This window comes from Mobula birostris, chromosome 1, assembly GCF_030028105.1.
Source record: "Mobula birostris isolate sMobBir1 chromosome 1, sMobBir1.hap1, whole genome shotgun sequence".
In the NCBI taxonomy this organism is placed as follows: domain Eukaryota; kingdom Metazoa; phylum Chordata; class Chondrichthyes; order Myliobatiformes; family Myliobatidae; genus Mobula; species Mobula birostris.
This window is the reverse complement of record NC_092370.1, coordinates 68,028,611-68,054,627: the sequence shown is the minus strand read 5'-3', so window position 1 is coordinate 68,054,627 and position 26,017 is coordinate 68,028,611. Positions and strand designations below refer to the sequence as shown.

At 39.5% G+C, this 26,017-nt stretch overlaps 1 protein-coding gene across 1 annotated transcript in view; it reads left to right on the top strand.

The window, feature by feature from the left end:
- The window catches only part of LOC140196833 (matrix metalloproteinase-16-like), a 217,899-nt gene that overhangs the window by 156,142 nt on the left and 35,740 nt on the right, over window positions 1-26,017 (top strand). The window lies entirely within an intron of this gene.

The following is a 26,017-nucleotide window of genomic DNA, read 5'->3' as shown; positions in this document are numbered from 1 at the left end:
AGGTTCAACTGGCGCATGAGCCTGGTCCATGCAACAATGGAGGCCGCACAGCTTCCCCATTGTTGGTCTCATCAATGAAATTGCATTGTTCTACATTAGCAATGTCCAAGACAATCATTTGTAGTGTGCACTACCTCTGTACGCCATTTTTGGTGCTGTCCATCTTGGGCTGCTGTAGTAGGCAGTGACATGGTACATGACAAACCCAGCTCCACTGCTATCGAGCAACTCATTTGTTGGGTAGACCTGCACTACTTGATCTTAATATCCAGCAGTAACTTGCGATCATAAAAAAAAGTCCTTAGTTCCACCCAGAGAAACTGCTGGGACCACCATCTTACCAGAAACTGTAAGTGTCTTCTGCGTACTTTCAGCATGACTACTGAGGTATGGATAACTTTGGTTCTGGAGATTAATTGTCTAAGGTTAAACAGTTGCATTCATACAGTTAGGGGGGAGATGGAACATTGCAGCAAAATTGAGAAGACTGCTGGGCCAGAACAACAGGATTGCTTGACATTAGTCTTTGTTGAAATCATACAAGCCATGAGCCTAATCAACAGGTCAATAGCACAACTTTATGGACCATCTAAACAACCATTAGCTGGAACTTTTGTAATTCAGGATCCTTGTTTCTGCTTTAGACTCATTTTCAGAAACCGGACAGAACTGAGCATGATTAGGATTATTCAGCAACTGCAATCAGTAGTTATTGTAATAAGTTAATATTTTCATAGTTGCTATTCCAACTAATTAAATATATTCTGATTAGCAGATGCAATTTCTTACCGGATGTCACAAAAAGCCTCTGTTGTTAACGTTGCATCAGATGTCTCTTTCTATGCAACACCCACAAAATGCTGGAGAAACTGAGCAGGCCAGGCAGCATCTATGGAAAAGAGTATAGTTGATGTTTTTGGCCGAGACCCTTCATTATGTCTCTCCCTCCCACCTCCCCCCACTGTCCCCCCTTATCTTTATAATTAAGAACTTGAATTAAGATCAAACTTTGCTCAAGAAATTTGATGACTGTACTTACTTAGAGCAGCTTCATGTCACTGAAAACGTTTTTACACTTTTACATACTGACAGTTATATTTTCATTTGACAGAAACTGTTTCTTCTAAAGAAAGTAGCAAATTGACCTTTAACTTGTTTTTAATACACTTAAACTGCTATAACATTCAATTGGAAGTTGTTTGCTCCAATTGCACAGTGTGAAGCGATGCAGTTTGTGAAGGTCCTAGGTCTAAGGGCACAGGTTGATAAGAAGTTTGGGGGAGAGGTGAGCATATGGGTTGCTGGCTAATCATCTGAACCATAGCATATAGGTACAGATTCAAGATTCAAAAAACTTTATTGTCATTCTAACCATACATCAGCTCTGCAGGGCAGAATGAACAGCATTTCTCAGGGGCAGTGCAATCATAACATCACAAATGCAACACTAAGTAATAAACAGAACAATAAACAGTAAAACACAACAGCCACATGTCAGTTAAAATCAGTTATAAGTGTCCAGTTCAAGTTAAAAGTGTCCAAAACAGAGTCAGGTGGAGCAGCTATTTAGCAGTCTGACTGCCTGTGGGAGGAAGCTGTTTAGTAGCCTTGTGGTTTTAGTTTTGACGCTCCTGTAACGTTTGCCTGATGGCAGAAGAACAAACAGTTCATGCAGAGGGTGTGAGGGGTTTTTAATGATGTACCGTGTCTTCTGGAGGCATGGACTCTGAAAGAGGTCTTGGAGACCCCAATGACCTTCTCTGCTCCCCTAACCACCCTCTGCAAGGCTTTTTTGTCGACAGCACTGCAGCTGGAGTACCAGGTTGTGATGCAAAAGGTCAGCACACTCTCAACCACGCCTCTGTAGAATGTAGTTAAGATGTTAGTGGGGAGTGATGCTTGTTTAAGCTTCCTCAGAAAGTGCAATCTCTGCTGGGCCCGTTTCACAATCCCAGTGGTGTTCCTGGACCAGGTGAGAGGCATGGTACGAATTTATGAAACTACACCTGGAAAACTGTGTGCAGTTTTAGTTCTCACACAAAAGGAGGGGCATGGTTACACTGGAGAGGCTGCAGAGATTTACAATAATGTTGCCTGGGTTAAAACATTTCAGTTAACAAAGAAGTTACATTAGCTGTGTTTACTTTATAGCAGGGAAGGCTGAGGTATACTACCAAAATTTTGAGCAACATAAATAGGGTAGTTTTCTCCTTAATACCGACTTCCAAAAGCAGAAGGTATACATTGAAAGTGAAAAGTAAGAGCACTTGAAGGGATCTGAGGGGGAAAGCATCATCCAGACAATGGCTGGAGTCTGGAGTGTCCTGTCTGAGGTGATCAAAGTGGATGATCTCACAGTAGTTAAAACTAATCCCAATGAGCAATTCAATAAAGGCTGTGGACCAAGTGCTGATTAATGGGATTATTATAGATAGGTACTTATAGTTGTATGAAAATGTTAAGCAAAAGAGCCTGCTTCTGTGCTGAACAACTATAGACTCCATTATTTGGCAAAGTAATCCTCTGCACTTCAAGTATCTCTGCCGATGCTGCTATAATCTTTCTCACTGTACACCTTTGCACAGACTGGAGTCTGTGAAACGATCTGTAAGAGTGGTCAGTATAGAATATACAAATAATAACTTAAAATGTTTTTTGTCTGAGCATTTGATAAGATTGTTTCCATGTTACCTTGCACACAACTGTGTGCCCCTGTTGGAAAGAAATGTACGTGTTAGCTAGACTGGAATAGCTGTTAATCAATCAGAATGTCTCCATTGAGGAATTACCTGACATGATATTTGTTATCCAAAGGTATTAAAGAGTTAGAGAATGAAAAAAATTGCAAATCAATTTAACCTCAGCAGGGATTTCAGATTAGTCTGTTGCTGACTGTTCCAGGAACTGAATGTTGGTTACGTCGTCCTATTTGAGGAATATTTGAGGAAGCTCTACATTAGAGACTGTTGACTAAATAAGGGTCTCAAGGAATCTGAGGCTAATTATTGAACAGATGAGCTTCTATACTATCCTTTCTCTTGAAACATAATGAGTTATAGTCACCATTCCTAAAATGTTCAGACTCTATCAGCTCCGTCACTAGGACTGGCATATTTTCCCAAAACTGGGTTCAGTGTGTTTTCTCCTTGAGTTGGATTCTCCACACACAAGAAATCCTCTTGAATGCACTCAAGAAATCCCACTTCATCAAGCCTTTTGTACAAAAGAAGTTCCAATCAATAATGGGGAAGTTAAAGTCCTTCACTATGACAACAATCCAGTTGTTCCTACACCTTTCCATAATCAGTCTACATACCTGTTCCTCCAACCCTTGGTGGCAAATTATGTAAATAATTACACTATTATAAGCAGTTCAAAGTAAATTTATTATTAAAGTACGTATACATCATCATATACAACCCTGAGATTCAATTTTTGAGGGCATACTCAATAAATCCAAAAACCATAATAGAATCCATGAATGACGGCATTAACAAGGCAGACAACCAGTGTACAAAAGACAACAAACAGTGCAAATACAAAAAGAAAAATAATGAATAAGTAAGCAATAAATATTAAGAACATGAGATGAAGAGTCCTTGAAAGTGAGTCCGTACTGTATGTCATGGGACTTTTGTTCAAGAGCCTGATGAATTGAGAGGGAATAACTGTTCCTGAATCTGGTGATGAAAGTCCTGCCACTCTTGTAGCGACTTCCTGGCAGCAGTAGTGAGAAGAGGGCATGCCCTGTGTGGTGGAGGTCCCTGATGATGGATGCTGCTTTCCTCTATCAGCGCTCCATGTAGATGCGCTCAGCAGTGGGAAGAACTTTGCCCGTGATGGACTGTATCATATCCACAACCTTTTGTAGGATTTTCCATATTATGGCATTGGTGTTTCCATGCCAGGACATAATGCAGCCAGTCAGTATACACTCCACCACACATCTATAGATGTTAATCAAATTATAGGAACTTCTAAGGAAGTAGAGGTGCTACTGTGCTTTCTTTTTAATTGCCCTTATGTGCTGGGCCCAGGACAGGTCCTCCGAGGAATTTAAAGTTGCTGACCATCTCCAGCTCTGATCCTTTGCTGAGGACTAGCTCATGGACTACTGGTTTCTTTCAGAAGTCAATAATCATCTCCTTGGTCTTGCTGACATTGAGTAAGAGGCAGTTGTTATGGCAACACTCAGCCAGATTTTTAATCTCCCTCCTGTATGTTGATTTGTCACCGCCGTCTGATTCAGCCTTCGACAGGCAGTGGAGCATTCTTAGCCACACAGTGATAATTGTAAAGCGAGTAGAGCTTGGGGCTAAGCACACAGCCTTGTGGTGCACCTGTGCTAATAGAGATTATGGAGGAGATGTTATTACCAAAACAAACTGACTGTGAGGTTCTGGAAGTTAGGAAATTGAGGGTCCAGTTGCACAAGGAGGTATTGATGCCAAACTTATTGATTAGTTTTGAGAGGATGATATTATTGATTGCCAAGTTGTAGTTGATAAAGAACATCCTGATGTATGCATCTTTGCTGCCCAGGTGTTCCAGGGTTTAACATGGAAATATTAATTTTCAAAGGCATATTATTTGTCTAAATTTGGGAAAGCTATGGCAAATAGGTTTCAAAGTTGACAATATTGAGTTCATCCACTTTGGATCTATAAGAGACCCAACACCAAAATGCTTCTTAAGTGGTGAACAGCTGGAAGCAGACATAGCGTAAATATCTAATGGAATACTTGTCTTTATTACCAGATGACTGGAGTTAGCCAGAGAAGTAAAATAATTATAAGAAGTTCTAGTTAGACATATTTTAAGAGACATAAGTAGTCCTCTGCACCGCACCTTAGGAAGTATATATTTCCCTTGGAAGAAGTGCCGTGTAAATTTGCCAGAATAACATTTTAAGTCTCTAAGTTCACTGGGGATAAGGTTGCATAAACTTGGATTTGAAGGAATGTGTAAATTTAAGCAAACCTGATCACATACTGTAGATAACAAGGAACTATTGTGCCATTATTTTACCAAAAAGTATGTAACAATAATCTGCCTAATATTATTTCAAAAAGTCTAAAATAAGAAGTGAAATTTGGTAGTGCCAGTCCAAAATTGTGCTAGTGTGCTAGTATTCTCCTGTGAAGGATCAAATTTCCTACATTAATAATACTTTCTATCACCGCTCTGACTTCAGCAGCTTTGCCCTTAAAGGATCATGGCACATCTTAACCCACACTCTCTCAGCTGCTGGGAGTGTTGGCAAGGAATGGGTGTACATACACTGATGAGAGGTGAGCGTTACAGTGTCCTTTTGTGGAGATAAAGGAGCTGTGCATACAAGAGACATCACATTGTCCAGAGAGGACACGTGTAATAAAATTGCCTAGATGGTGTCTATGAAGAGATAGATTCCATCTGTGAATGACTTCACTTTTCAGAATCCTGCACTGCAGCCCAATGAGAATACTAAAATCACATTGAAGTCACACAAAGTGAAAAGTTCCCACTGTCCATTGAGTTTTCATGATTCCTTTTGTCATTATGAGCAGTAAAGAGTCACATGATACATTTCAGGAGAGGCTGCATTAAGGACTCTTCGACAAACTTTCTGAGACAGCTACCCTGCTAAGACTTTGTAGACGTTGTAAACTTTGTAGACTTGTGCTCATTTGCTGCTTCTAGTTTCTAGTTCTAGTTTTGCTTCTAGTTTTCCAAGCAAGTAACCACAAGGCTGCATCGACCTCTGAGTCAAAATCATCATTATCCTCACTCTCAGAAACCTTGCCTCAAGATTCTTGCAAGCTCTCCCTGCTGAAATATGTCACATATGACAATTTGTTGCTCACAGCTTCATCTCAAATGCTACACCAGCAAACTGGGAAGCTTTCAATTTTTGACATTGTATGATATTTGCTAGTGATACTTGCATTCAAATTTCAAAGAGGCATTTGGCTTCCAAACCTATGTGCAGTCATTGAGTACTCTTACGGACAACTTCCTCCCAAGGTTTCCGCCCTTTCCATCAGATGTTCTTTTCATCTTTGCTTTTCAGGTTTAATGGTTATGGAACCCTTCCCTGCTTATAGGATTTCTTCTGGCATTTGTGGCTACATGATTTTAAGGGTAATGACTGGTATCCCAGTTAGACTTAGGCTAGTTGAGGTTTTGACTGACAGCACTTAATCTATTCCTTCACTAGAAGTGCATCTGAACTAGAAACTAGAAATGACTTTCAGTTTGAGCAATCAATGTTATTAAAAGCTTGTTTTTCCATACATGAAGAGTACTTGCTGTGATATAAGACAATGGTGTTAAAAAGCTGATTGCAAACAGATTTTGGGAGTAGTACAATGGCTGAAATCATTTGAGTGAGCTGGTCACCGGACATACAGTGAAGGTTGCACAAAACTCTCAAATTAGAAATGCCATACCTTACTAATGATTATCATTAATTATATTAACATTATCATTAATGTATTTAGTGTATTCAAAAATAATTAATACTGTGTTTTTTAAATTTTTGGGGCATGGAGCAAATTTCTACATCTAAGCTTTTCAGGAGTGAAGATATAGAATCATAGAGCAACCATCTATTATCACTCTCTGGCTTCTTCTTAGAAGCCAATGTCAAATCCAATTTACAACTTCCTCCTGAATGCCACACAACTAAACCTTCTGGACTAGCCACCCACGTGGAACTTATCAAACACCTTGCTAATTTCCTATTAGACAGTGTCCACTCTCTTGATAACCTCATCAAAATCCTTAGGATTGCTTAGATATGATCTATCATAAAGCCATGTTAACTATCTATTATCAGACCATGTTATCCAAATATTTATTATCCTGTCCCTTAGAATACCTTCCTATAATTTACCCACTTCGTGAGGCTCACCAGTTTAGAGATTCCTAGCTTACTCTTAGAGCCTTTCTTGAAAAATAGAACAGCATTAGCTATCTTCCAGTCTTCTGATTCTTCACCCATCATTAAGAACATTTTAAATACCTCTGCAGGGCCCTTGCAAGTTCTGCACGAGCCTCCCATAGACTCCGAGGGTGTCGGGCCCTGTGGATTTATCGAGCCTGATTTGACTCAAGGCAGTGAGCACCTCCTCTTTTCTAATCCAGATACAGTCCATGATTTCAATGCTGTCTTGCCTCAGTTCTATAGACTCAATGTCCATCTCCTGAGTAAATATAGATGCAAAAAATCTATATAAGACCTCCGTACCCCTTCAGCAGGGTCTCAATATCACAGAAAAACCAAGGCTCCCTAAACCTGTTAGACTTACTTTTATTTTAACAGGAACATACAAACCACTTACAGTCAATATTTCACTTTTAAAGGCCTCCCACTTACCAAGCATCTCTTTGCCAGACAACAACCTATCTCGATCGATACATCTCAGATCTTTTCTGATGCCATCAAAACTGACCTTTCTCCAATTTAGAATCTCAACCCAAGGACTAGACCCATCCTTCTCCATAATTATTTTGGAACTAATGGAATTATGATCACTAGATTCAAAGTGTCCCTGTACACACAATTATGGCACACTTCTATACATAGAGGGTGACTAAAACTTACAGTCATCTTCTGTTAAAGGCAACCAATGATGAGGTCAGTTACTAGTTTGAAATCTGTTTTATAGATATTTAATAATGGAAGATGTGGGAAATATAAGAATTTTTATATTACTTTCCTTATGCCATAAAGCAGGCTATATGCTGCATCATAGAACGATCTCATCAATTCCATTCACCCACTTATTGTAACCTTTTCTCTATTTCTGTCCCTTACCACACCTGTAATTCTCCTACGACACACGTGAACTGAGGGAGATTTACAACAGCTAATTACCTATGTTGCCAAGAACAATCATGGTCATGGAAAGACCATGATCGCCCACATCATACGGTATGGCACATAAGGAGGATGAATTACCTACCAAACATTATAATGCAGGAAAAATATTAGTTATGGAGAAAATGTGTGAACTCCATCCAGAAAGTTCCTGAGGTCAGTATTGAACCTAAGTCGCTGGAGCAATGAGGCAGCACCAATCCCTGATGTCTAACTATACCATCCAATCTAAAATTAGAAGACAGCTCAATTTTGCTGATAATTGAACAACCTTGGGGAGCTAACAAACCAACTTCTAGATCATTTTTGTATGCTCCTATGCTAATAATTCTGAGGCTCAAATAATTCCACTGTCCATGAGTCACATATGTGATATTTCACGTTTAAAACATTCTTTATGTGGATTAGAATGATGTTTACTGTATATTTAATGTTGGAAATGAAGCAGCCATGAGCAACAATGAAGTTTTGTCATCTAATAACTCAGTTGTATAATATCAGCATCAGGGGGTCTCACATTAAAGCTACCTTTTATACATTATAGCTAAAGAGAAAAAAACTTGATATTCTCAAATTGTGCAAGATTGCCTCTAGCAGAAAGAAATCTTATAGCATATAGTAATTTCTCCTTTTCCATCTATTATGGAGTGTTAAGTCATGCTGTGTAGGAAATTTGCATACTTTGCTGCAATTTCAAGTTTTCCACACAACAATTAAATTGACATTGTGGGAATTATTGTTGCCTACAGTAGCTGCTCCCATTCTGATGTGTGACGACAAATTGTAAATTAGAATCTGTTTAGTTTTAACAGAATGTCCCTGAGTAAAAATAGCCTACAGCAATATCGTTCATTGCGTGGTTAGAGTGGTAGTGCTTCAAATTTATCACAAGATCTTGTTACCAAGAAACTGAATTTAGGAATGTAAATATGCATGGAATGGAGATGTGATTTCTTTCCCCCCCCCCCAGTTTTGTTGAGACTGCTTTGCAACTTGAGCCCAAGACATTCTTGAGATTTGAGTTCACTTCCTCCATCTTCTCTGGGAAAATGGTAATAAATACCATTTCTTTCTTATATAAATAAAATAACAAAACCTTGAAGATGTTTGCACTTTTGTCCCACATTTTAATTACAGAATCAGGATCCTTTAAAGCATACCCTGAGCCCCATTCTTTAAATCCATTTGCTAACTCTTTGCAGCCAAAACCTGGTTGCAAGTTCCCAGAGACTGCACATTTTCAAGATCAGAAATGTGTCTCCCGTTCTCTGGAATCTGGCCTCATGTGGTAAGCCATAGATAAATTTGCTTGTGGCCAGTATAGTGGGGAGAATTCTCAATTCAACTAACAGCATTGCTCCTGTGCTGTCTTCTTCTGTCAATGGAGGAATGGCATTGTTGATGGGTGATGGGATCAGACACATTGCAGTTGTGGAAGGGAGGATGAGTGGGGACTGGATGCACTGGTGATGTTGGGGAGTGCTGAGAAAGGAACAGACACAGCTGCTGAGGGAATGGAAACAAAACATTAGGCATGCTTATCCAGGAAGTGGGGTGGGGGGGCAAGGGATTTACCTGTCACTTAAGAGTGGGAAAGGGATATTCTGCTGAGGGATTAGGGGCAAGATTGGATTCAGATGTATGGAGCTGCTAACAGCAGCAGAAGTGTGTAGACTGAAGGGACAGGAAAGCACAACCAGGGTTTAAGGATGCATTTGACAGTAGGCTTTGTGGTTTGTGTAATTATAGGGAATAGTGTGCCACAAGAATTTAAATGGTTATTTTACTTGCCTGCAGTTCCTCCAGATGAAAGCTTTAGAATAGGATTGCATGCAGGATGTGCATTTAAGGCGAAGGGGGAAAGTTTAAAGATGTGTAGATCAACATTTTACGCAGTGATAAGTGGCTGGAATGGGCTGCTGGGGGAGTGATGGAAGGAGACACAATACTGGCCTTTCAGAGGCTTTTAGACTGATACATAGATATGCAAGGACTAGAGTGACATAGATCATGTACAGACAGAAGAGATTAAGCTTAATTTGGCATTTAGCATAATGAAATGCTTCAAGAGTTTAGTAATGGCTAGAATTAACACCTGCTTGAGCAAGAACCTGGAACCACTGCAATTCGCCTAATGTCACAACAGGTCTAACTAAAGCAGACACAATCTTTCTAGCTCCCCACTCTGCTTTGAAGTACCTAGACAACTGCAAGACATGCAGCTAGCTGCTGTTTATGAAATTACACCTTGATGTTCAACATCATTCCCTTATTAGTAATAAGCAAACTTCAAAACCTAACCCTTTGTACTTCCCTCTGAAACTGGATCCTTGACTTCCTTATCAGGAGACCACAGTACGTGTGGATCAGTAACAAGATCTCCTCGCTGATGATCAACACGGACACACCTCGAGGATGAATGGTTAGCCCACTGCTCTCCTCTCTCTGCACTCATGACTGTGTGGCTAATCACAGCTCGAATGAAATCTATAATTTTGTTGATGACACCACTGTTACTGGTAGAATCTCAGATGGTGCTGTGCTGACGAGGCTTACAGGAGTGAGACAGATCATATCGATGTATTGTGTCACTACAACTTCGCATTCAATATCAGCAAGACCAAGGAACTAATTGTAGACTTCAAGGGGAGGTTGGAAGAACACACTCCAGCCCTCCATTGAGGGGTTGATTCATTTTCCTTGGTATCAACATCTCAGAGGATCTATCATGTGCCTAATGTGTTGATGCAATCATGACTAAGGCATACCAACAGATATACTTCATTAGGAATTTGATGAGATGGTTATGTCACTAAAGACTCTTACACATTTCTATATATGCATGGTGGACAGCATTCTGACTGTTTACCTCACAGCCTGGTATGGAGCCTCCACTTCACAGCATTTTAAGAGGCTGCAAAGGGTTGTAGACTCCATCATGCACTCAACCCACCCACCACTGAGGACATCTTCATAAGATACCTAAGAAGGCAGAAGTGTACTTACCTTTATTTACAGGGTTTGTAAAATATACAAGCAATGCAGTTATGATACAATTATGTAAAATAGTCAGTCTGCAGTTGAGTTTACCACATTATAGAAACCTAGAAAACATAGAAAACCTACAGCACAATACAGGCCCTCTGGCCCACAAAGCTGTGCCAAACATGTCCTTACCTTAGAAATTACCTAGGTTTACCCATAGCCCTCTAGCCCTATAGGAAGGATGTAATGACATGGAGAGTATACAGAGAGATTCACTAGGATGCTTCTGGAATCAAGCATAAGAATAGATCAGTTTTCTTTGGAGTAAGAGACAAAACCTGGAAGAAAATCTTTCTCCATAGTAGAGAAATCTAAAACTGGATGACATAGATTTAAGATAATAAGAGGGTAAGAGCTTTGAAGGGCATCTGAGGAAGAAGTTTTTGGCCTACAGCCTGAGAAGGTGATGGAAGCAAACATTCTCACAACATTTAAAGAGTATTTAGTTGAACACTTGAAACTGGCATAGAATACTACTGTGCAAATGTATAGCTAAGTGCAGTCTGCATTACCCGGGCACTGTGAAATCAAGGCCCTGTTTCGATGCTCTATTGGTAAATCAGAAAGAACAATGGTATCAAATTTTGGAAATTAATAAAATGTGCATATTATTCTTTTTCTACACAATTAGCACATTATAGAATACAATTTTTTTAATGCCACTGCATCTGTACAGCCAAAATTATTGTTGCATCAGTTGGTACAAAAAGTGTTTTCCATGCATGATACCAGCACTGTCTTCTAGTATAACATCTTACAGCATGGATCTCTTTGGACATTATAAAGAAAATTACTAATGAAGCCTGATGTATGTGTTGGCACAATAACCTTACAATGCTGAACTGTTCTGACAAGTATTTGAGTAACACTCTTTTGCTATGTTATTTAATGAAACTGATGTCATTATACGTTATTTTAATCTGTGCCATTGCAGGTTTAATTTGAACAAGTATAGATATTTATACCCAATATTCATTTTACCAATAAAATGGCAATTATACAGATTATTGAATATATTAGTCAGTGATTCAAAAGTTTATAATTAACTTAATTGTAGCTGTATCTCATTATTAGTATCAATGCAGTAATAGTCTAAGTTATGGAAAATGAAAGATCATCCATTTATGGAATGCCTTTCACAGTATGACTAAAAACAATTCAGAAACAATAACATTTTCTATTGTAGTTGCTTATAATGCAGGAAAAGAAAAGATATCTATTTTATTCCAAGGACCTCACCTTTTTAATTTTAGCTGACTTGACTATATGGGTTCATGGTTTAAAGCTGTCGAGCTACAAGGTCAGAAACATGGCAAATTTAATTGTCATTGGTGATTCTCACAACTGGTCTTGTGAGAGCGTGTTTTCATCTTTTCTCACAAGATATTTAAAAATCAATTCTATTAAAAATGTTTAATTTATGCAGGATTACAACAGTATCCTGAGCCCATCCACTCCAATTGGCAGTCATTCAAAATCATTCAAAAATTCACTTAGACTTCCTAGAGCTAATTCTATGCCTTTACTTCATGGTGCATAGTTACAGTATTTAAGGAGAACACACACAAATATTAACAAGATACAATTTACTGTGATCAAAATTCAGAGGCAGGAAAGAAGTAGGAATGCTCTTCCCAAAGAAAATGCCAAATAGGATCATAAGACCTAGGAGCAGAATTAGGCTATTCTGCCTATCAAGTCTGCTCTGCCATTCCATGATGTCTCATTTATTATAGAAATATAGAAAATAGGTGCAGGAGTAGGCCATTCGGCCCTTTGAGCCTGCACCGCCATTCAGTATGATCATGGTTGATCATCCAACTCAGAACCCTGTACCTGCCTTCCCTCCATACTCCCTGAACCCTTTAGCCACAAGGGCCATATCTAACTCCCTCTTAAATATCGCCAATGAACTGGCCTCAACTGTTTCCTGTGGCAGAGAATTCCACAGATTCACCACTCTCTGTGTGAAGAAGTTTTTCCTAATCTCGGTCCTAAAAGGCTTCCCCTTTATCGTCAAACTGTGACCCCTCGTTCTGGACTTCCCCATCAACCATGTTCTCATGCCTTCTCCCTATAACAATTGACACCCTTACTAATCATAAACCTGTCAAACTCTACATTAAAATTAACCAATGGTGTGGCCTTCACAGCCATCTGTGGCAATGAATTCCAAGGACTCGCACCTTCCAGCTAAAGAAATTCCTGCTCCTCTCTGTTCTAAGGAGCTATCTATAATGTTCTAAAGTGAGACTGTGCTCTGTGCTGATAGAATCCCCCACTCTAAGAAACATTCTCTGCATGTCCACTCTAGACCAAACGAGAGAGCCTGGCCAGGATGGTGGGGATCCCTGATGATGGGGGCTGCCTTCCTGTGACAACGCTCCATATAGAGAACTCAGTGGTGGGGAGGGTTTTATCCATGATGGACTGGGCCAGATCACCTACTTTCTGTAGGATTTTCTGTTCAAGTGCATTGGTGTAGCCATACCAGGCTGCGATACAGCCATTCGATATACTCTCCACTACAAGTCTTTAGAAGTTTCAGGTATTATGCCGAATCTTTGCAAACTCCTAAGGATGTATAGGCACTGTCGTGCTTTCTACCCTAATTGCAGTTGCGTGCTGGGCCAAGACAGGTCCTCTGAAATGATATAACTGAGGAATTTAAAGTTACTGACCCTCTCCACTTCTGATCCTCCAATAAGGTCTGGCTCATTGACCTCTGATTTCCTCCTCCTGTAGCCAATAATCAGCTTCTTGGGCTTGCTGACACTGACCAAGAAGTTGTTGTGGCACCACTTGGCCAGATTTTCAATTTCCCTCCTATATGCTGATTTGCCACCATCTTTGATTTCAGCCTACAAAAGTGGTGTCATCAGCTGTGCTTAGCCACACAGTTATAAGCGTAAAGCAAGTAGAGCAGGGGACTAAGCACACAGCCTTTTGGTACATCTATGCTGATGAAGATTGTGGAGGAGATGTTATTGCCAATCTGAACTGATTTAGGGTCTGCAGGTGAGGAAATTGCACAAGGTATTGAAGCCAAAGTCTTGATGCTTATTGATTAGTTTTGAGGGGATGATGGTATTGAATGCCAAGCTGTGGTCAATAAAGAGCATCCTGATGTCTGCATCTTTGCTCTCTGAATGTACCAGAGTTGAATGAAAAGCCAATAAGATGGCATCTGCTGTAGACCTGTTGTGCCTTTGGGCAATTTGGAGTGGATCAAAGTAATTTCTCAGGCGGAAGTTAATATGTTTCATCTCAAAACTCTCAAAACACTTCATCACATTCCAACGGTCTATTCAGGTAGTACAACAGAGAAAACTAACAGATGAAAAGTAATGTGTTACATTTGTACAAAAAATGCAGTGCAGGTAGAAAATAAGGTACAAGGCCATGACGAGGTAGATTGTGAGGTCAAGAGTTCACTTTATGGTACCAGGGGACAGGTTAGTAGTCTTTTAACAGTGGAATTACAGTTGTCCTTGATCTTGTAGTTTGTGGTTTCAGGCTTTTATGGCTTCTGCCCAAAGGGAAGGGCAGAAGAGAGAACGTCTGGAACAGTTGGGGTCTTTAATTAGGTTGGCTGCTTTACTGGGACAGTGGGAATTGTAAACAGAGTCTATAGAAGGGAGGCTAAATTCTGAGACATGCTCAGCTGTGTCCATAACTCTCTGCAGTTTCTTGTGGTCCTGGGCAGAGCAGTTGATCTGGGGGAATAGCTGGAGATGCCATCTGGGCCAGGTTTGCTCTCCAGAAGACATATCTGATGTCTGCAATGGTGACCGCGGATTCAGCGGCTGTCACAATGGGTGGTTCCCCATTCTCTTTCAGTTTGAAACGTGCATAGAATGCACTAAGCTCATCAGGAAGAGAAGCACTGTTGGAAGTACAGTTTATTTCAGTGCTGAGTGACTGAAAATTCCTTTTTCCTGGAGTTAAATGAGATGACCACTATTTTGAGAATCGTTTGATGTTGCTCTGAACTTCATTTGAACACTAATCCTCATGAATCGGGCATCAGTGTCGGACACAATTTCCATATCAAATACACATAATATGTTGCTAGAAACTGTATAATTTTTCTTTTGGAGTGTGAGAGAAAATTATTCTCTGCTTTTTCCCAAAGTACCTATTGATCACTCCTAGATTTATAACTTTGTTAATACTGCAACAGCCTGTTGCTCTGTATTATCAGAATGTGATCCACTTCCCACCCATGTGTACCAACTTAGTCCCAATGCTTGATTTGATCTGTAATTCTTTGATTGCATCCCCAACCCATCTATTAAATCAGGCACATCTCTCTGATCATCTTTAGCTGATCCCCTAATAACGGATTTCCCAAGAAAATTACAAGAGGTCCAGGTACAATCTTCAGAAAGCCATCTCATGGGCCAAGTGGCAATTCCGGATTAAACTTGAATCACTGACGGATGCTCCTCAGCTGTGGCAGGACTTGAATTCCATCACCCCTTGAAAAGTTAAATCAACCAACATAGGCGACAGCAGGGCTTCACTTCCAGCTGAGATCAATGCCTTCTATGTTCACTTTGACCATCAAAACATGGAGGAGCCATCACAAATACCCGCATCCCCCGACGATTCTATGTGAGGCCAATGAGCGAGCAGCCTTCTGGAGGGTAAACACACAAAAAGCATCCGGCCTAGGCAGGGTGCCTGACCGAGTACTAAAGACGTCTGCTGATCAACTGGATGGAGTGTTCGCTGAATCTTTAACTTCTCATTTTGGCATTTTGAGGTACCCATTTGCTTCATGCAGGCTTCAATTATAACTCAGCATATAATACCATCATCCCCTCAAAACTGATCAATAAGCTCCAAGACCTTGGCCTCAGTACCTCCTTGTGCAATTAGATCCTTTATTTCCTTACTTGTAGACTTCAGTCAATTCAGATTGGCAACAATATCTCCTTCATGATCTCCATCAGCACAGATGCACCACAAGGCTGTGTGCTTAGCCCCCTGCTCTACTCGGTTTACACTTATATCTGTGCGGCTAAGCAATGCAATATTCAAGTTTGCTGACAACAGGCTGAATCAGAGGTGGTGTTGAATCAGCACACAGGAGGGAGATCGAAAATCTGGATGAGTGCCATGGCAACAACCTCTTACTCAATGTCAGCAAGACCAAAGAGCTGATTATTGACCTCAGGAGAAGGAAGCCAGAGGTCCATGAGCCAGTCCTTATCAGAAGCGGATAGGGTCAGCAACTTTAAATTCCTCAGTGTTATTATTCCAAAGGACCTGTCTTGAGCTCAGCACATATGTGCCATTATGAAGGAAGTATGGCAGTCCCTCTACTTCCTCAAGAGTTTGACAAAATTCGACATGACATCTGAAACTCTGACAAACTTCTATAGATGTCTAGCAGACAGTATATTGACTAGCTGCATCACTGCCTATGGAAACACCAATGCCCTTGAACAGAATACCCTACAAAAAGTAGTGGATCCATCACCGGTAAAGCCCTCCCCACCACTGAGCATTTCTACATGAAATACTGTTGCAGAATAGCAGCATCCATCATCAGGGACCCATACTTCCCAGGACATGCTCCCTTCTCACTGCAGCTATCGGGAAGAAGGTACAGAAACCTTAGCAATCCTATCACCAGGTTCAGTCAGAGTTGCTTCACCCCAGTCATCAGGTTCTTGAACCAAAGGGCATAATTTTACTCATCTTCACTTGCCCCACCATTGAAATATTTCCACAACCAATGGACCCACTATCAAGGACGCTTCATCTCATGCTGTCAATATTTGTTGCCTATTTAGCCATTTCTTTTTGTATTTACACATAATACAGCACAGTTTGTTGTATCATGTAATCTGACTGGACTCCCAAGTTGATGCGGTCTTTTATTGATGTGTTGGGCACGTGTCCAAGAGGTTAAGGCGTTCATCTAGTGATCTGAAGGTCGCCAGTTCGAGCCTTAGCTGTGGCAGCATGTTTGTGCCTTGAGCAAGGCACTTAACCACACATTGCTGTAGTGTCTGTTCGAGGAGTGGCGCCCCACGCAGACTTCCAATCTGCGCCTTTTAAGGCATGAAAATGCCCGACACAAGCCACTCATGGTCTGAGTCGACGTTCCCTCCCCTCTCCTTTATTGGTTCTGTTATGGTTATTATTTTATAGATTTATTGAGTGTACCCACAAGAAACTGATTCTCAGGGTTATACATGGTGATCTATTTGTACATTGATAATAAAATTGCTTTGGAAAGTGAATTTACTCACCTCCCCAATATATTCAACTCCATGAAAGCCCACCTTTATCCACACTCTAGATCCTCTAAACATTCTAATTGATTTCCCAGTCTCTAAAGTTCCATGAAAAGGTATTAATCCCAAATCCCCAAATCTAAATCAGGCCCATTTCCAAACTCATCATCAGAGCACGAACCTGGACATCCATCACTTCATCTCCCCTTCCTACATTGCTCTTCTGACAATCCACTCTTCAGATCCATCCTTAGGTTTTATTTTCAGTGATCCATCATGGATTAGGCCCTTCTGGCTCTTGAGCCATGCTACCCCAGCAAACCCTGATAAACCTGATTAATGCTAACATAATTATGGGACAGTTTACAATGACCAATTTACCTATCCGGTATATCTTTGGACTTTGGGAGAAAACAGGAGGACCTGGAGGAAACCCACACGTTCCACAGAGGAGTACAGAGATTCCTCACAGTATGGCGCCAGAATTGAACTTTGAACTCCTGAATGGCTCCTAGTAGTGTCATACTAACCACTATACTACCATGGCACCCAAAATGTGGGTGCCATATTTTTCTTTGTGCATTCTATAGAGCATGAATGGAATCCTTTCTTGTACAAGGTGATAAAAGTGGTATTGGTGAGACCCCATTTACAGTACTGTGTATGGTTTTAGTCATTCTGTTACAGGAAAGATGCAGTTAAACTGGAAAGAATGAAGAAAAGATTTATGAGGATGTTGCCAGGACTACAAGGCCTGAGTTCCAGGGAGAAAGTTAGACAGACTAGGTATTTATTTATTTATAACCATATAACAATTACAGCACGGAAACAGGCCATCTCAGCCCTTCTAGTCAGTGCCAAATGCTTACTCTCACATAGTCTCATCTACCTGCACTCAGCCCATAACCCTCCATTCCTTTCCTGTCCATATACCTATCCAGTTTTTTTTTTAAATGACAAAATCGAACCTGCCTCTACCACTTCTACTGGAAGCTCGTTCCACACAGCTTCCACTCTCTGAGTAAAGAAGTTCCCCCTCATGTTACCCCTAAACTTTTGCCCCTTAACTCTCAACTCATGTCCTCTTGTTTGAATCTCCACTACTCTCAATGGAAAAAGCCTATCCACGTAGTGGTTAATACTAGGGGCCATTCAGGAGTTCAAAGTTCAATTCTGGTGCCATGCTGTGAGGAAATTTATTGTTTGATTAATTGATTGATTGAGATAAAGCATGGAATAGACCTTTCTGGCCCTTCGAGTCACACATCGCAGCAACCCCTGATTTAATTCCAGCCTAATCATGGGACAATTTACAATGACCAATTAACCTACTAACTGGTACATCTTTGGGCTGTGGGAGGAAAATGGAGCACCCGGAGGAAACCCACGTGGTCTTGGGGAGAATGTACAAACCCTTATAGACAGCAGCAGGAATTGAACCCGAGTCACTGGTATCGTAAAGTGTTGTGCTAATCACTATGCTACCATACGACCCCATGGTAATATATTGATTGGAATTAATTCTTTGGAGCATAGGAAAATGTATGGCGACTTTGTACAAATGCTTAAAATTATGAGAGGTATTGATTGGTATGAGAGGTGTTATATCTAAATGTGCGTAGTGTAAGAAATAAGGTGGATGATCTTGTTGCAATGTTAAGGATTGCCAGGTACAATGAAGTAGCCATCAGTGAGTCATGGCTAAAGTAGGGTTGTAGTTGGGAGCTGAATGTCCAAGGTTACACATTATATCAGAGGGATTAGAAGGTAGGCAGAGGGGGTAGTGTGCTCTACTGGTAAAGAATGGCATCAAATCAGTAGAAAGATGTGACATAGGATCGGAAGATGTTGACTCCTTGTGGGTTGAGTTTAAAAACTGCAAGGGTAAAAGGACCTTGATGGCAGTTATATACAGGCCTCCTAACAGTGACTGGGAAGTGGAGCACAGGATACAACAGGAAGTAGAAAAGGCAAGTCAAAAAGGCAATGTTATGGTAGTCATGGGAGATTTTAACATGCAGATCGATTGGGAAAATCAGGTTGATAATGGATCTCAAAACAGTGAGTTTGTTGAATGCTTAACAGGTGGCTTTTTAGAGCAGTTTGTCATTGAGCCTATGAGGGGATGAGCTATACTGGATTGGGTGTTAAGTAATGAACCAGAGACGATTAGGGAGCTTAAGGTAAGAGAACCCTTAGGAACCAGTGATCACAATATAATTGTGTTCAAATTGAAATTTGATAGGAAGAATGTAAAATCTGATGTAGCAATATTTCAATGGAGTAAGGGAAATTACAGTAGTATGAGAGAGGAGTTAGCCAAAGTAAATTGGAAGGAGCTGCTGGCAGGGACGTCAACAGAGCAACAACAGTGTGCATTTCTGGGAAAGATGAGGAAGGTGCAGGACATGTGTATTCCAAAAATGAAGAAATACTCAAATGGCAAAATAGTACAACCGCGGCTGACGAAGGAAGTAAATCTATTGTAAAAAGCAAAAGAACGGGCATACAACAAAGCAAAAACTAGTGGGAAGATAGAGGATTGGAAAGTTTTTAAAATCCTACAGAGAACAACTAAAAACTTTGTTAGAAGGGTAAAGATGAAATATGAAAGCAAGCTAGCAAAAAAAAATCAAGGTGGAGAGTAAAAGTTTTTTAAGTATGTTAAAAATAAAAGGGAAATGAGAGTGGATATAGGACCGCTAGAAAACAAGGCAGGACAAATAATAAGGGGAATATGAGATGGCTGATCAACTAAATGAGTATTTTGCGTCAGTCTTCATTGTGGAAGACACTAGCAGTATGCCTGATGTTGTGTGTGAAAGAAGAGAAGTGTTACTGTTACAAGAGAGAAGATGCTCAAAAAGCTGAAAGACCTAAAGTTACATAAGTCACCTGGACCAGAGGAACTGCACCCTAGGGGTCTGAAAGAGATAGCGTTAGAGATTGTGGTAGCATTAGAAATGATCTTTCAAAAACCGTTGGACTCTGGCACTGATGCCAGAGGACTGGAAAATTGCAAATGTTACTCCACTCTTTAAGAAAGGAGGAAGGCAGCAGAAAGGAAATTATAGACCAGTTAGCCTGACCTCAGTGGTTGGGAAGATGTTAGAGTCAATTGTTAAGGATGAGGTGATGGAGTTACTTGGTGACACAGGACAAGATAGTACAAAATCAGCATGGTTTCCCTCAGGGAAAGTCCTGCCTGATGAACCTGTTGGAATTCTTTGAGGAGATTACAAGTAAGATAGATAAAGGGAATGTAGTGGATGTTGTATATTTGGACTTTCAGAAGGCCTTTGACAAGCTGCCATACGTGAGGCTGCTTACCAAGTTAAGACCCCATGGTATTACAGGAAAGTGACTAATATGGTTAGAGCATTGGCTGGTTGGTAGGAGGCAGCAAGTGGGAAAAAAAGGATCCTTTTCTGGTTGGCTGCCAGTGACTAGTTCCGCAGAGATCAGTGTTGGGACTACTTTTTATGCTGTATATAAATGACTTAGATGATGGAAAAGATGGCTTTGTTGTCAAGTTTGCAGATGATACGAAGACTGGTGGAGGGGCTGGTAGTGTTGGGGAAACAGGTAGGATGCAGAAGGACTTAGACAGATTATGAGAATGGGCAAGAAAGTGGCAAATGAAATACAATGTTGGAAAATGCATAGTCATGCACTTAGGTAGTAGAAACATATGTACAGACTATTTTCTAAATGGGGAGAAAATCCAGGAATCTGAGATGCAGAGAGACTTGGGAGTCCTTGTGCAGAACATCCTAAAGATTAACTTGAAAGTTGAGACAGTGGTGAGAAAGGCAAATGCCATGTTAGCATTCATTTCAAGAGGTCTACAATACAAGAGCAAGGATGTGATGCTGAGGCTTTATAAGGCACTGGTGAGGTCTCACCTTGAGTATCGTGAACATCTTTGGGCCCTTCATCTTAGAAAAGATAAGCTGGCATTGGAGAGGGTCCGGAGGAGGTTCACAAGGTTGATTCCAGGAATGAAAGGATTATCATATGAGGAACAACAGGAATTCTGCAGATGCTGGAAATTCAAGCAACACACATCAAAGTTGCTGGTGAACGCAGCAGGCCAGGCAGTATCTCTAGGAAGAGGTACAGTCGACGTTTCAGGCCGAGACCCTTCGTCAGGACTAACTGAAATGAGGAACGTTTGTTTGATGGCTCTGGGTCTGTACTCACTGGAATTCAGAAGGATGGGGGGGAATCTCATTGAAACCTTTTGAATGTTGAAAGACCTAGACAGAGTAGATGTGTAAAGGATGTTTCCCATGGTGGGGGAGTCTAGGACGAGGGCAGAGCCTCAGGATAGAGGGGCGCCCTTTCAAAACAGAGATACGGAGAAATTCCTTCAGCCAAAGGGTGGTGAATTTGTGGAATTTGTTGCCACATGCAGCTGTGGAAGTCAGGTCGTTGGGTGTATTTAAGCAGAGATTGATGAGTTTTTGATTGGACATGGCATCAAATGTTATGGGGAGAAGGCCAGGAACTGGTATCGAGGAGGAGATTGAAAAAAAGGATCAGCCATGATTGAATGGCAGTGCAGACCCAATGGGTCAGATGGCCTAATTCTGCTCCTATGTCTTATGGTCTTATGATAAGGTGGATAAAAATAGCATTTTCCCCAGAGTAGGGAAGATCAAAACTATGGGGCATAGATTTTGTAGAAATACTTAAAAGGGATTTGAGGGGCAACTTTTTGAAGTGGTGGATGATGAGTATATGGAGCAAGCTTCCAGGACATATACTTGAGACAAGTACAATAGTAGCACTTGGATAGATAAGTAGAAGATGGGAATTGGAGGGATATGGGATGAATGCAGGAAATTGCGACAAGCTGGATAGGCACCATGGTTGGCACAGGCTGGTGAGCTGAAAGGTCTGTAACCAGGTTTATTGCTGTCACTCTATGACTGTAAAAGTAATGGTGTACAAGAATAGCCCTTGCAACTAAGATGTTTCAAAACCTGTGTCAACATTTGAGTTTAAGGTATGGTTACATTCCATTCTATATTCTGTATTACAGCTTTAAAGTGCATAACAGATAAATATTTTAGAAAATCCTCTTTCATCACTATCTGAATGAATGAACACACTAATCCCAATGGTCCACTTCTGCCATCTGTCTGTAAGAGAAACATTAACTGTGACATGGTTCTTCTCCATTGTACAGTGTAGCTCAGAGATCCAGAATTTTTGAAAGAAATGTCAGAATTCTTTTGCTCACAATTATGCATGAGTGATCTGCAGATACTGTGTGGCCAAATCTATTAGGATTATTATTCGATTTGTTTATCTGTATCCTATATTTACAGTCTCGGAAGGCGGTTTGCAAAGCGTGCATAATAAGATAAAAACAGATATAAGAATAGAAAGTACCAAACTGATGTTGTTCAAAAGAATTTGTTCAAAGAAATGAAGTATTAAAGTTAGTGCCATAAGAGCTACAGGGAAGTATCCAAATGGATTTCCATAGCCACACTATTCTTAACTGCTCCAGAAACCCCTTTAACCTCTATGACAGTAATGTCCTTTCTTTGAAATAGCATATTTTCTGTATATTGTGGAATAGAATTAAAGAATGTGTCTAGTCATAAAAGGCTTATGGAATACTTACCTTGATGTCTGATTATTTGTACTTCAAACATTTATTTGTCTGTTTCCTGAAACTACAAAACAATGTACAGAAATCTTATCAAGATTCCACTGGGAAAATCACTGATTCACTTCATACATTAACAACTCAGATGATGGATTATAATTCAAAGCAATAGAAATGGGTCTATCCAGTTTCTAGGCATAAGAAGGGAGCAAAGTCAGCTAAATTAACTGTGCCCAATATATACAACTATTTGTCATTTTGCTGAACTCATATTGAAACATTTGAAAGTATCCTAGATAGATATGAGATATTAACTTCTCACTATGTTTTCCACCTGTGTTGCCAGCTGTAAAAGACTGTGTTTGTATAAGCCATACCCTCATTAACACTTTTATATGTTTGGAGTTCCAGCAAAGTAATTCATGACTAATATTTTAAGATTTGCTCACAGACTGAATTTATCATGCATTTATGACTGTATGATTGTTTATTTTAAATTAATACTGACAAAATACCAAGCAGAAATATTTGGGTGAGATCTCTAAGCTGCTTGGAGATTACATAAATGTCTAATATACGAATCCATTTTGTAACACATAGACAGCATACTTTGCAAAGCAATGAATTATTTAGAAGGATGTGTAGTACAAGATTTTCTGCAAGATTAAGTTTTCAGACCCTGTGCATTGGGAAAAGAACTGACATTGGCACATTATGTTCTCTTCAGTGCTTCAGAGATAAAAAGTCCATTTTAATTCAGTTAAAGAGGCACTGTCAATTTTATGCTGCCTCATGAAGTCTATAACATTGAAGAAGTGTCTTTCAGATATTACTTGAAGTTCTTACATGCATCAGTAATTAATAAATAATATTGTTGAAAGAACTAATGAAATTCCTCACTGACTTAAGCAAGCAACAAAAATAGACAAAAATCTAACAGAAGCATTTTTGGCATAAATTCATTGGGTGCCTATCAGTCACTGCAAAGCACATCAGCCATATCTTGGTCAAGCCTGGTATTGCAAAATTCACCACGCAACCAAAGCAAAGAGCAATAATTATGCCCGCATGCTATTAAATTTTAAAATGAGACTGACTTCTAGACAATGCAGAGAATCAGTGTATATAATATATATAATATACACTGATTCTGTGCATTGTCTAAAAGTCAGCCTCATTTAAAAAAAAATATATATATATATATATATATGTGTGTGTGTGTGTGTGTCTGTGTATTGCAGTATACACTATATTATGTTTACATGGCATTTATTTATTTGTTTGTTTGTTTATTTATTTATGCACTATTCCAAATAAAATCATTCAGAATCAACCTACCTCGATATTTAATTAAGTTGGGTATCTGGCCATTGCTTGGCATCATTTCTAAGTCTTTCAAAGGGCTAGAACATCACCAGTATGGGCTGGAGTGGAACGGGGGGAGGGGGGTAGCAGAGTAGAGAGATGGAAGGGGTGAGAGGGTTGGAGGGGTTAGGGAGAGATGAAGCAGGTATAGTGGTCCCACTAAAATCATGGCCCTCACAAATTATTTTTCCCCATACTATTCAGGTGCATCATAAAGCATTCTTGAAAGTAATCATGGTTGATACTTTACCCTTCCTGCTCTTCATATTGTTTGATGCTACTGGGGAATGAGGCAGTTAAAGTAGTATTGAATACAATATTAGAATTCTTGAAAAGATATGTGAATGCATTTTTGGGAAATCTGTAACAATGCGAAAAAATTGCAAAAGAATTTAAGAACATGGTAAAACTGTTCTATTAATAAAATATTGTTGCTAATGCCATTTGATTTCTATGTGACAATTAAGTTATTTTCCAATCTTTGTACTCAACTTTAGTGTTTAGAAATGATCTAAAATATTATATGTGAATCTTAATTTTCTGTGAAAATTAGTGTAAAAATATCTCAGTTAAGTAATCATCAGAATTCCGCCTTCCATGACTTCTTACAATAATTAGTGTCATTTTGGATGATAATGTATAATTGTGAAGTAAGTGGGAAAAGTGTAAGTATAAACTGGATTTTTTAATCTATTAGAGAATATTCAATCCACCATTCATTAACGAAGTGGAGAAGGACAAGTACATGTATATAAAACCTATTTCTATATTTTTAAATTCGACTTGGTCAAAACTAGGAAAAGTTTTTACTGCACTAAGGGGAAGTTTTAATTATATTTACATCATTGATGCAACAAATAACACTTTTTACAAAGGTACTCAACAACCAAAGTACCTGTAAATAATAAATCAAAACCAGAAAATATATAAACCCACATCAAGTACAATAAAAAGGTAACATAATGTATATAACTGAAATTAGATAGTGTATGAAATCTGAAACAAAAATCAATCATTTCAAATGTTAAAAGAAAATATAATATATGCAACATGAAGAAAATGAATGAATTAAATGGCTTTTAAAATGTTATGCTACGTGAAAAGTTTATTATAAGCTTTTCCCATTCTCCTGGTTATTTTGCTCTTGCCAGTCTTATTTTTTATGTGTTATAAGATGGAATTCCCATTTATCATTTCTCTCTAAGTTAGATACGAACAGTTTTCCTTATTTCAAATGACCAGCATTTATAAGTAAGAACATAAGAATTTAAAAAAAAAACAAGAGCAGGAATGGGTCATTTTTGCTTCAACCCTCTATGCAATTTGCCAGGATTACGACTGATATACTTTCCTGCATTTATCCGATCTCCTTTAATTCCCTCAATATTTAGAAATTTATCAGTCTTTCTTTTGAATGACTTGATTTCCAAAGATTCACTGGCCTCTGAGTTAGGAAATTTCTCCTCATCTCATTCCTAAATAGTATACATCTTATTCTTATTCTGAGCCCCAGTTCTAGACTTTTCAGCTTGGGAAACATCTTCCCTACATCCATCCTATCAACCCTGTTAACATGTTAGTTAGTCACAATGTGATCTTTTCTCATTTTCTAGATTCTTGAAAATGCAGACTTATTCTATTCAATTTCTCCTCTTAAAGAAAACCTGCTGTTAGTAACGATATCCTCTTTTGGTAAGGAGACCAAAGCTTTGTACAATACACCCACTGAGGTCTTACCAAATGCATATATAATTCTGTATTCAATATACTCATGAAAAGCCTTCATGCCTTTTTGTTTTTTCTCTTGTTTACCTTGTCCGATGCATATAGTTTTTTAAACACAGTGAACACATGCTCTAGCGAATAGTT